Source organism: Coturnix japonica, chromosome 21 (assembly GCF_054131305.1).
Source record: "Coturnix japonica strain WE chromosome 21, WE-NBRP24, whole genome shotgun sequence".
Classification (NCBI taxonomy): domain Eukaryota; kingdom Metazoa; phylum Chordata; class Aves; order Galliformes; family Phasianidae; genus Coturnix; species Coturnix japonica.
This window is the reverse complement of record NC_140683.1, coordinates 10,660,767-10,670,730: the sequence shown is the minus strand read 5'-3', so window position 1 is coordinate 10,670,730 and position 9,964 is coordinate 10,660,767. Positions and strand designations below refer to the sequence as shown.

Here is a 9,964-nt window from a genome sequence, read left to right as displayed (position 1 = left end):
TTTCTTCCAAATATAAGACAAGTTTTCCAGAGCTCGAGCCCTTTCTGACTCCCAAGAAAACTTTACAATGTAATTTAGATAATCTTTCAAATACGGCTGCAAGTGCAAGAACAGAATATGGCTGTTGTTTTCTTCTCCATGCATTGGATCAAATGCACTGCTGAAAATGGACAGGTTTGTTATAATTGGTTGTATATACAGCTTATTGTCTGCTGATAGAACAATTACTGGGGCCTATGCGTACGGTTTGCAGAGTCACGTTTCCCAGCCTTTGTTTGTATATGAGATGGTCTCCTGTCTGCAGCATCACAAAATCAGAGTTGAAAGCCGGGCTCCAATGGGCTGTTATTGTTGGTTTGCCAGAAAATCAATGTGATGTAACACTTTATTTTGCTGTAGATAAATAGCCCTGTAAATAATGTTACCAAAGCTTGGTGTTACTTCAGGACAGATCTTTCCAGCCCCGGAAAACAAACATCTGAGCTTGGCTTTGTTGCTTTATTGCAAGAGACGGTGCCCATTGCTGAGCTTTGGCCCATAGATAGCAGCAGGAGGTCACCGTTCTGTGACTCCCTTTATGTGACTTTTATTCAGAATATATTTTTAAAGATTGCTAAAATTATCCCTGATTTGTGCCAATAAGGTCTAATTTGTGGTACACAAACATGTCCACTTTGTAGCAATTTCCCTCAGCTCTGTGTAAAAGCAGAAAACACAGTGGTAGCTTTTATTTCCTATAAAAAGCAGAAGCATTTCAGCTCTCAAGTTTTGTTTTTCATGCTCCACACCTCATAGGTAAAACTGGGACAGCTCAATGGCACCATCAGGAAGTCTGGACCAGGAAAAAAACCCAAGAATGCAGATGGGAACCATCAGGTGGGAGAAACAACATAAAAGATGTGGGTGTTGTGGTGCTGGAAATCTGCAATAGGCGTTGGGGTCTGTCCCTGTGCTGCTATTGCCAGAATGGTCAGGCGATACGCAAATCATGAGGCAGCTTCTCATTAGTGTAACTCACGCAGAACAAGAAAATCCAGCACTGATACTGCCATTAACAGAACGACCCTGGGCAGCCCTTCCTGAAGGTCTTGGCCAAGGACTTTTGCCCGGAGTGGTTGTGGATGTTCCACCTCTGAAGGCATTCAAGGCTGGGCTGGAGGTGTCTCTGAGCACTGATAGAGCTGTGGGTATCCCTGTTTATCACTGAGGTTTGGACCAGATGGCCTTTTAGGGTCCCTTTCAATTCAAACAATTCCATGAAAGAGGCAGATCCACCCCTGGGCCGTGGAAATTAAGATACTTGTAGGAGTGCTGAGGGTAAAAAAGAAACAACTGCAAGACTTGCATCCTTCATCTGAGGATGTTCTGCTTGGAGCAGTGGTCACAAGGCAAGATGCAAACCTCCTACATGCTGGGATAGGACTTGACAACCTTTCCAATGCAGTTCTGCACCAGCAAGCCTTTCCCATTCACCCCACCCCATCACTTTTTAGTACCAGAAGAATTAACTTCTCATCAAAAGGCTTCCAACATCTGTACACATTTAAACCGTATTATTGTTCAAAGCAGTGTCTGAAAACAGCCTGTACCAAACAGTGTCCCCTATTTCCTTCTGCCAGCCAGTGCCTCTCATGGCTCAGCCATGTGCTCCCACACTATGAGCCCAGCTGCTTCTGCAAGCCGTGCTCCAAGCACGTGTCCTTGCATGGGATGTTCAGAATTATTTTATTGTTGGATGTCCTCACCGTATCCCTGAAGGGCTGCTCTAGGCAGGGTCTGGACAGAGTTAGATGATTGGCTTCCAGCTTCTTTGTGTGTTTGCCCATTGCCAGGCTGAGGCGCTGAACCCATGCCAGGTAATTCATCATTTCTCCCTGAATGCTATAGACAGAGCCATGCTCTTAGTGTGTCAGATAAAGGCCTGAGAATTGCTTTTCAGCCCACCTAATGAGGGTTTGTGTTTTTCTATGCTTGGGAGGATGGACAGCCTTAATTTCCGATTTCTTTCAAAGAGAGCAATTTTCTTCCACAAAAAGACCGGGAATAATAGATACAATGTGGCTTATTCTGAGCACCCTTTGACTATTCCTACTGATGTTTTCCTTTGTGCATCTTCTAACTAAGACTGGATCTCAGCATCCTCTTTAGTTATGGCCCTATGCTTTCCCTACCACAAGATGTTTCATTGCCTTGGGACTCCATGCACCACCACCACCCTCTCTATGACCTTCTCCAGGCTGTCTTCATAAACATCACCCTTAAATTTGGGGTCCACCAGAGTGGGTTTCAAAACCACACTGAGACTGGACATGGCTCACCCAACCAGCCTGGGACAACTCATCTTAACCACTTTTATGCTACTATTGAGGATAACAAGGTTTCTTGTTGCCCAGTGCTTGGTCAAATGCTAAGTACTAAGCCCTGTCCCACCCCATCTGCTTCTGGCTCCCTTCATATTTGTTCCATCCTTGCCAGTATTTCAGCCCCACATCTGGAAAAATATAAAAACATTTTTTGAAGTTTGGTTGCTGTGGAACTTGGCTTCAGACTCACAGAAACAAGGGAAATTGGAGGCCAGATTTGTGCTTGATGCTCATTGATGCTCACTTGGCCTCGTGCGCCCAGTGTGACTGCAGCAAAATTCAAGCAGAGAATTATTATATGAAATGGTTAGCAGTGAAAAAAACCCAAAAAAGCAAAGGCTCCATAGCTCAGGGGTTAGAGCACTGGTCTAGTAAACCAGGGGTCGTGAGTTCAAATCTCACTGGAGCCTGGGGTTCCCATTCATCTTGCAAAGACCTCCAGCTGTATTCTTTCCTTTTTCCCCAAAGGAATGCTTGCATCATTTTTGCAAGCATCCCAGCTTAAGTGAAATGCATCTCAGAGCACCTACACCAAAGGACAGCAGCGAGAAGCAGCAAGAAACAGCAATGGTCAGAGTTAAGTCATTGAATGAGAGAACTGAAATGTTCTTAAAGTGCAGAAATGAGAGATAGGAAAAAAACTAATAACAAATCCCGCACACTTTGTAAAGCTCATTGATGAGAGAAGCTGAAATAGCTGCTGGAAACCCAGACAGATCTGGTTCATTGCTTCATACTTCAGCACACCAATCAAATTATGTCTCCAGAGCTCAGCAATTACAGAGTTGGCTGTGAAATAATAAATATGACGTGTGGAGGAGAAGTGATGTTGGTCTTCTGTGGGGTTTATTGGGGAGGGTGAAAGTTCCTGTTTTTAAGAGAAAGAGAAGGCAAGGAATGAAAGCTGAGTTGTATCCTGAGCTCAGGGTGTTGCACTTCAGATTTGTGGGGTATCACATCCTTCCTTGACACATTTCCCAGATTTTTTGCTCATTTTCAAATAGATTTCCCATTTTCTTCCTTCAAAATGATCCAAACCAGTGAAGTGAAAGGACATCTCAGGATCTGAGAAGGGACTTTTCCATCCAGAGGACAGAAAAAGAAGGCTCGCAGGTCTGAACTCATCTCCCCTGTGGAAGTGGACGTCAGGTGCCACTGAGGACACAGAGCCCAGTGGTTCCCTTCATCCCTTGCAGCTCAGCTTTCCCGAAGCAAAGAGCACATTCTGCTCTTGTGCTGATGCATTCTCTCCACAATTGAAGTGACCTGCAGGAATTTCCTAGCTTTCCTCTGAGTATGTCACAGCAAGGCTAAAGAAACAAAACTCAGCAGGGTTCCCACTAATCCGTAGCCTAATAGACTAGCACAAGTTATTGTTATTTTAACCCAAGATACTGGAAAATGGAAAGTCCTGATAGTGTTTTACTAAAAGAGAATTTGTCTCCAGACTGTTGTGGCTATGTGCCTGCTTACCCTGCCCCTCATTCTGGCTTATCTCTTTATTTCACTTTTATATGATACTACTGTGCAAAAGCCAAAAGCATCCTCGTTGCTCACAGCCACTTCTGCACTCTGGCTTCCAACTACAGCTCAGCTGAGCCTGACAGTGATGGAAATGATCCTCTGAAAAATTAATGCCTCTCATCTCTGCACAGATGATAAATGGCCAGGATATGTTTTGCTGAATTCTTAGTCTATACAATACTTAATGTAAAAACTCCTTCTCTTCCAGCAGTCCTGCTGCAATACATAACACCAAATGTAAGCCTGATGCAAAAATGGCTTTCACAGAGATTGTGCCATCAGCAAGGAGCTTCAGGAGTATCTTGTGGCGAGCCTCACAACAAAAAGACTGAAGGCAAATAGACAATCTCATATAAATTCTGCAGGTGTAAACAACCAGGAGCAAAAAGAACTGCTGAAAAGAAATGATGACATCAACATGAATGAATATACCTGGCTGGAATTCAGCAGGACGTCTCTAACAAGCAGAGGAGTCGTGCTTTCAAACATCCTCAGCAATGGGAGGAGCAAACCCATGAAGGAGCTGGATAACCACTGGGCTGTGTGAGCCATGAGCTCCCCTCCTGTCCTCTGCTCACCGCAGGGAATACATGTGCCCATCCATGTGCATTTCTACCAATAACTTGTTTCTCCAAATGCTTCCTCTGTTTGCAGAAGCAGGAGGTAATGACTGTGGGCTTGTTTTCTCCTCCACCCTGGGTAGCGTGCAATAGACCTGTTGATTGCTTGGCCTCCCCCCTGCCTTCTGGGATGCAGCTCATTCCCCATGCAGTGAGCCTAGTTAGGCAGCTCAGTTGCTCTAATAATGGTCATCTATTTATAGCCTTTCTTAATTTGTTTCATGACAAAGGGTTTTGGCAGGATGCTCCTTGATTCTTGCAGGTTGGTAAGGATTCCTGTGTCATTCAAAGTGGCTTTTGTGCTCAGAAAAATGGCTGTAACAAAGGCTATTTGGTGTGCTCACAGCAAATGATCCCGACTTTAATCGATTTCTGATGAAACCTTTGAATTTATCTTTGTTTTCCTTCAGTTCTTTTCATTCTCCTGGGTCTTTGGAACCTGGCTTACCTTAAACTTGTTATGACAGAACGGGGATGGAGTACAGTGATCTCAGTGCAGTGCAGCCTTCCCATCACTGGCACACAGCTCAAATCTCTGCCCAAAGTCCTCAGCAATGGCACATTGCAAACAGCAGCAGGGCAAATTCTGCGGGCAGCACTTAATGTGTTCATTCCATTGCTGCCTTTCACCAGAACTGACAATCTAATTATGCTGGTTAGGACAGCTATTAAGTTCTGTTGGAACTCCTGCCACTGGGCTGATGAAATACTCACCCTCCAGTCTCTTCTCCCACAGAGCCGTACCAGCACCACTCCATTTCTACCGCCCCTGAATCCTGTTGTACAGAACTGCATCGTGTTTCCTCCAGAAGGTCTTCAGGTTTTCTTCATGTTTACAGTATTTTTCATCGTCATCCCACTTGGTGCCTAGAGCATTTCCACATGAGCTGCAGATAGGGATGGGATGCTTCTGGTACCTTCCCTATGCATCCCAGCAGCCAGACGACCTTGTTAGCACTGGAAGGGTACCGGCCCATTGCTGTGCCATTAGCGAGACGTGTTTGGGACCACCAGGAGGCATTAGTCCTCCACTGAGGCAAGCTGGAGCAGGAGAGCCTCGCAGGGCTGCTCTGTCCCTGCTTGCCTGTAGTGCCCATCAATGGCTTTCAGCATAATCCTGGTGCCAAGAGAGATGGAGCACTGTCACCAGCATCAAACCAAGGCCCACCACCATTTGCTCTGACGTTGTCAGTGCCGGGGCTGTGCTCCTCACCATGAGAGGGCAGCACCTGGGAGCAGAGCTTCCAGCAAAGTGGCATCAGGCTCCTCCAAAAACATTCAGCAAACCCACAAAGAGCACTTTTAGCCCGGCTACAACACTCTGTTATGTGATGATGGCTCTGCACTAACCCTCTCGCACAACGTTCCTGCACAGCTGGCCTGTTTGCTTCTTGTTATTGTCAGTTCTACCTCTCCAAACACCAAGAAATTCTCCTACTTCCTCTCAGGATGGAGGTGAATTGTGTTTTGTTTTGTTTTCTCAGCTGCTGTAACCAAAGCATTTCAAGAATTTGTGAGGACCGGACAGGGATGGAGAGTCCGAGGCTGCTGGGTTTCCTATCCACCCACAGCTGTAATTCCTGAGCTCTCAGCAGTCCCAAAGCTGAGTGCTGATGTCCGTAGCACATAAGGGTGCCTGCTGTTTGCTTTCTTCTTGTGTTTCCTTTCCTGGGGAGGTAAAGCTGATTGAGATGTGCATTTGCTTTTATTTGTCTTTGTTTGCTCCTTCCCTCCCCAGAGCAGTGGTAGAAGCAGGATCCAATTTGCACAGTACTGAGTGGCTCAGCGTACGCCGGAGTGCAGAGAATGCTTTCATGGGGCTGAACACAAACAAGCTCCTCTCTATATTTGGGTCTTTCTGGCTGGGAACCAAATGAGCAATTTCAGCAGACACTATATATCACGTGGACATCCATCTGAATGCTTCCAGGGGGTGGCACATTCACTTTTGAAGGAAACCATGTTGTAGGAGTTCCTCTGGTTTTGTTTGCGGAGGTAATTTTCCTGGGAACTGGGCAAGAACTTCCTGATTCAAACACAATTGGCTGTTTACAGCTGTGTCAGTGCTGGTAGAAAGCATGTTAATTGCACTGGCATCGATGCTCCACTAATAACATCAATTAAGGATCTACCTTTCCAAGGATCAGATCAGGAGAAGTTCAGGTCAAAGCTGAGACCAGGAGAAACTCATCAAACCACATCACGTATCAAGAACGTGTCAGTGTGAGGGACTGAGGATGTAAAAAGTAGTTCCAAGAGTTCATTTTCTGCTATGAAATTCACAGATCAAGTGTAGACCAAAAAAAAGAAAAAAGATGAAAATCCCCAAAGAGCAAAGAATGAAAGAATGAACCTTTTCAGATGGTTTCATTGGCAAAGGACTTTTTTCACAATAACTGGTTGTCTCGGTTGATTTTGGAATGAGCATTCAGAGCTGAAACAAAGCCGTTGGGTTTTCCTGAGTGGGAACTGAAATGTTAGATCCTCTGCTGACTCGTGCTGGCCCCATAGTCAGATGTGATATTCCCCCCGGCTTTTCCATGTGTTAATGAAGACCAGAGACGACCTCAACTCTTGTTTTATGTTTCACAAAACACTAATGGCAAATGCAGCCCCCCGGCCCCAGCCGAGCAGATGGCCAAAACCCGGCCTTGGCTCCATTTCAACACCTTTCAGAGCCTCAGGGCAGAGCCTCAACTGGAGCACACCACCACAACTTGAGACACTGCAGCAATTTCCCTCAGCTGGGGATCTGCTTTTCCAAGCGTAAATATTACATATTCTGAGTCTTTACCCCAAGGTAAATTTTATCCTCATTGCAGCTCTGAGCCCAGCCCTGGACCTGATCCAGAGCCTGGATATTATCCAGAGCCTCCTCTGTGCTGGAATCATCCCTGACTCAAGTAACACCTTTTTCCGTGCTGGATGCAGCCGTGCCCCACAGGTCCACCACTGCCATACACCATTACGTGTGATGTTAGTGATGTAACTCCAAACTTGATACAGAGTGGGATGATATTCCCATGGAAGCATTGCTGGTGGGATTCAGGCAGAACTCTGCAGGCACTGAGTCAAGGGGATGCCCTTTCTGCAGGGGGAGAGGAGTGAGCTCTGAAATCATATATTCTGATAGCAACAAATGGTTGATGTGCTTTCCCTCTGGCCCCACTAATTTAAGCAACGCTGCTCTACTGCTTCTATTTTCTTCTGTACCATAGCTTTCCTCTAGGGCTTCAGGCCACTTAGCTTCTTTAGAGTTTCTGAAGTAGGGAATTAATCAAACACTGAGGTAGTGACTCATATTGAGGGAAGGAAAGTGCTAATTTTACACCTCTGCCCACCTGGAATACAAACAAGATCTCCTTGGGATCTCCCGGGGGAAGATATTGATGTGAAATGCACCGCAGTCAAAGGCAGAAGGATGTTTTTTAGGTTCAGGACACTCTGCACAAAGCAAACCAGGAGCAAACGGTGCAGGTACAAATGGCACTTCACCAGCGTACCCCATTGGTTCCACACTGGAGACTTAGGTGAAGAAAACACCAAACTCAGGAAATGCCAAGCAGTAAGCGACCCAGGAGAAGGACCCAGGATGTCTGCAGGGCGTCCAATCTCCCTGCAAAGAACAGGGACAGTGAGGCTGTATGTATGTCTGAGGCTGTACAGTCACATAGGAATGACTGGGAACAGGTTGTCTCCTGCAGCTCTTGCAGCAGGGGCAGCAAAACTGTGCCCATAGTACATGGAGGTGAACCTGCAGCGGGGCTGATTCAGGCTGAGCATTAAGTGGAGAAGATCTGTGAGCTGCAGGTAGTTGCCCAGTAAGGCTGCAGTGATGATAAGGTTTCCTCTTCATTTTCCTGGTATGAGCACAATGTCCTTGCAGAACCCGTTCAGCTGGAATGGTCTCACATTTCTCTGCAGAGCACGGATTGCTCACAGGCATTGGGGGTTTCACTTGTTCACCTTTAGTTCACCTCTTGCACTGCACTCCCAGACCAACAGCGTCTTCACCAGCTCCTGCCCACTCTCCCTCTCAGAGCTCGGCCATAACCACTCCTGTCTCCTCCTTCCTGCAGACTGACCAGCTTCAGGCCAGCAGCTTTCCCCCAGCATTGTGCTGACAGATGGGTCCATTGGGTGCCCTTCTCTGGTTGCACCCACACGTCCTTCCTGTCAGCAGCACCAACACACTGAAGGACAGGTGCTGGGAGCAGCCCAGCTCTCAACATTGAGGCAGGACGAAATGCACCCAACTGCAGCAGACGGGTCAGGGAGAAGTTACCCTACAGCTCATAGAGATCCCAATTGTAAATCAGTGCCAAGCAGGATTAGTGCCAGCTGATATTTTAGCTCATTTCTGGGTTCCCACAGCAGCTGTTTTCCTCGCTGCACTTGGGGCCCAGCCCAACCCCACAATGACCCTGTTCTAAACCTGCAATAAAGCGTCAGACGGGATTTGGTGCCTTTTGGAGTATCAATGCCAAGAAATCCTTGAGTGGTTTTGTCAGCACTTCAACAAGTGTGGATTTAGCAGAAGGGCTCCGTGTGAGAGAAGGGAATGCAGAAAGAGCAAATGGATGTGGACCGGTTTTCCTGCTTAGATTCAATAGTTACAGAAGCACCAGAAGTGCTGGAAGAGGAGAAACTTCAAAAAGTAAAGGCTGCTGCCAAGGCTTGTGTTTTCCTGCAATGTTTGAACTTTTGCTTATGTTCTGTCCTTCAGGAGTCACAGGATTGCGTAAGATGCCTCATTTTTGTCAAGCTAAAAATATTCTCATAATAGAGAAAGAACATTTTGTGGAAACTGTGACATAAGCATGAACCTGAAAACACAGAAATGGAAGGTGAAATAATAATTGGGTTTCTTTTCTCAAGAGGGGACACCACAAGAAAGTCAAGTCTATGATCTGGGGGAATGTGTCATGATTTTCATTCACGTCACAGTTGGCACAGTGGGTCCCCCTGAGCCTTCTTCCTCCTCTTGACTTGCAGACAACAAGTATAAGAGTATCTTCTGTTATGAACCTACACAATGAACATAAGAGCAGCCTGTGCATGGCAACCTTCTGCTCCCAGCCCTCCCTCGGTGTCGGTGCTCACTTCAGCTCTTCTGAGCTCTCCTTCAGACTCTAATCCACCTGAGTTACCATGACCCCAAGTCAGAGATGAGCCATGGTTGGACATGGCACCATCGGGGACCCAGTGTCACAAATGGGGTCTGGTGTTGGTAATCCACTGAGCCTAGCACTAGCCCTGTGAGAGCCCTGCACACATCCCACTCTGGCTCTGCAGAGCTCATCCTGCTTCATCTGCAGCCCTGTGATGCTCCAGGTCTTAAAGTGATGGACCACGCAGGCCCCATTTGCAATGGAAGGACGAGCAGCAGCACTCAGAGCCCTGCAAACCCCCACTGTGCTCTTTCGTGGCTTCAGAAAAACTCCCTGCAGGCACTTC

The 9,964-nt window shown here is 46.7% G+C and overlaps 1 non-coding gene across 1 annotated transcript; it reads left to right on the top strand.

The window, feature by feature from the left end:
* Positions 1-2,700: 2,700 nt before the first annotated feature.
* TRNAT-AGU (transfer RNA threonine (anticodon AGU)) lies at positions 2,701-2,773 on the top strand. The gene has a single exon. It is a non-coding gene; the product is annotated as a tRNA-Thr (tRNA).
* Positions 2,774-9,964: the final 7,191 nt, after the last annotated feature.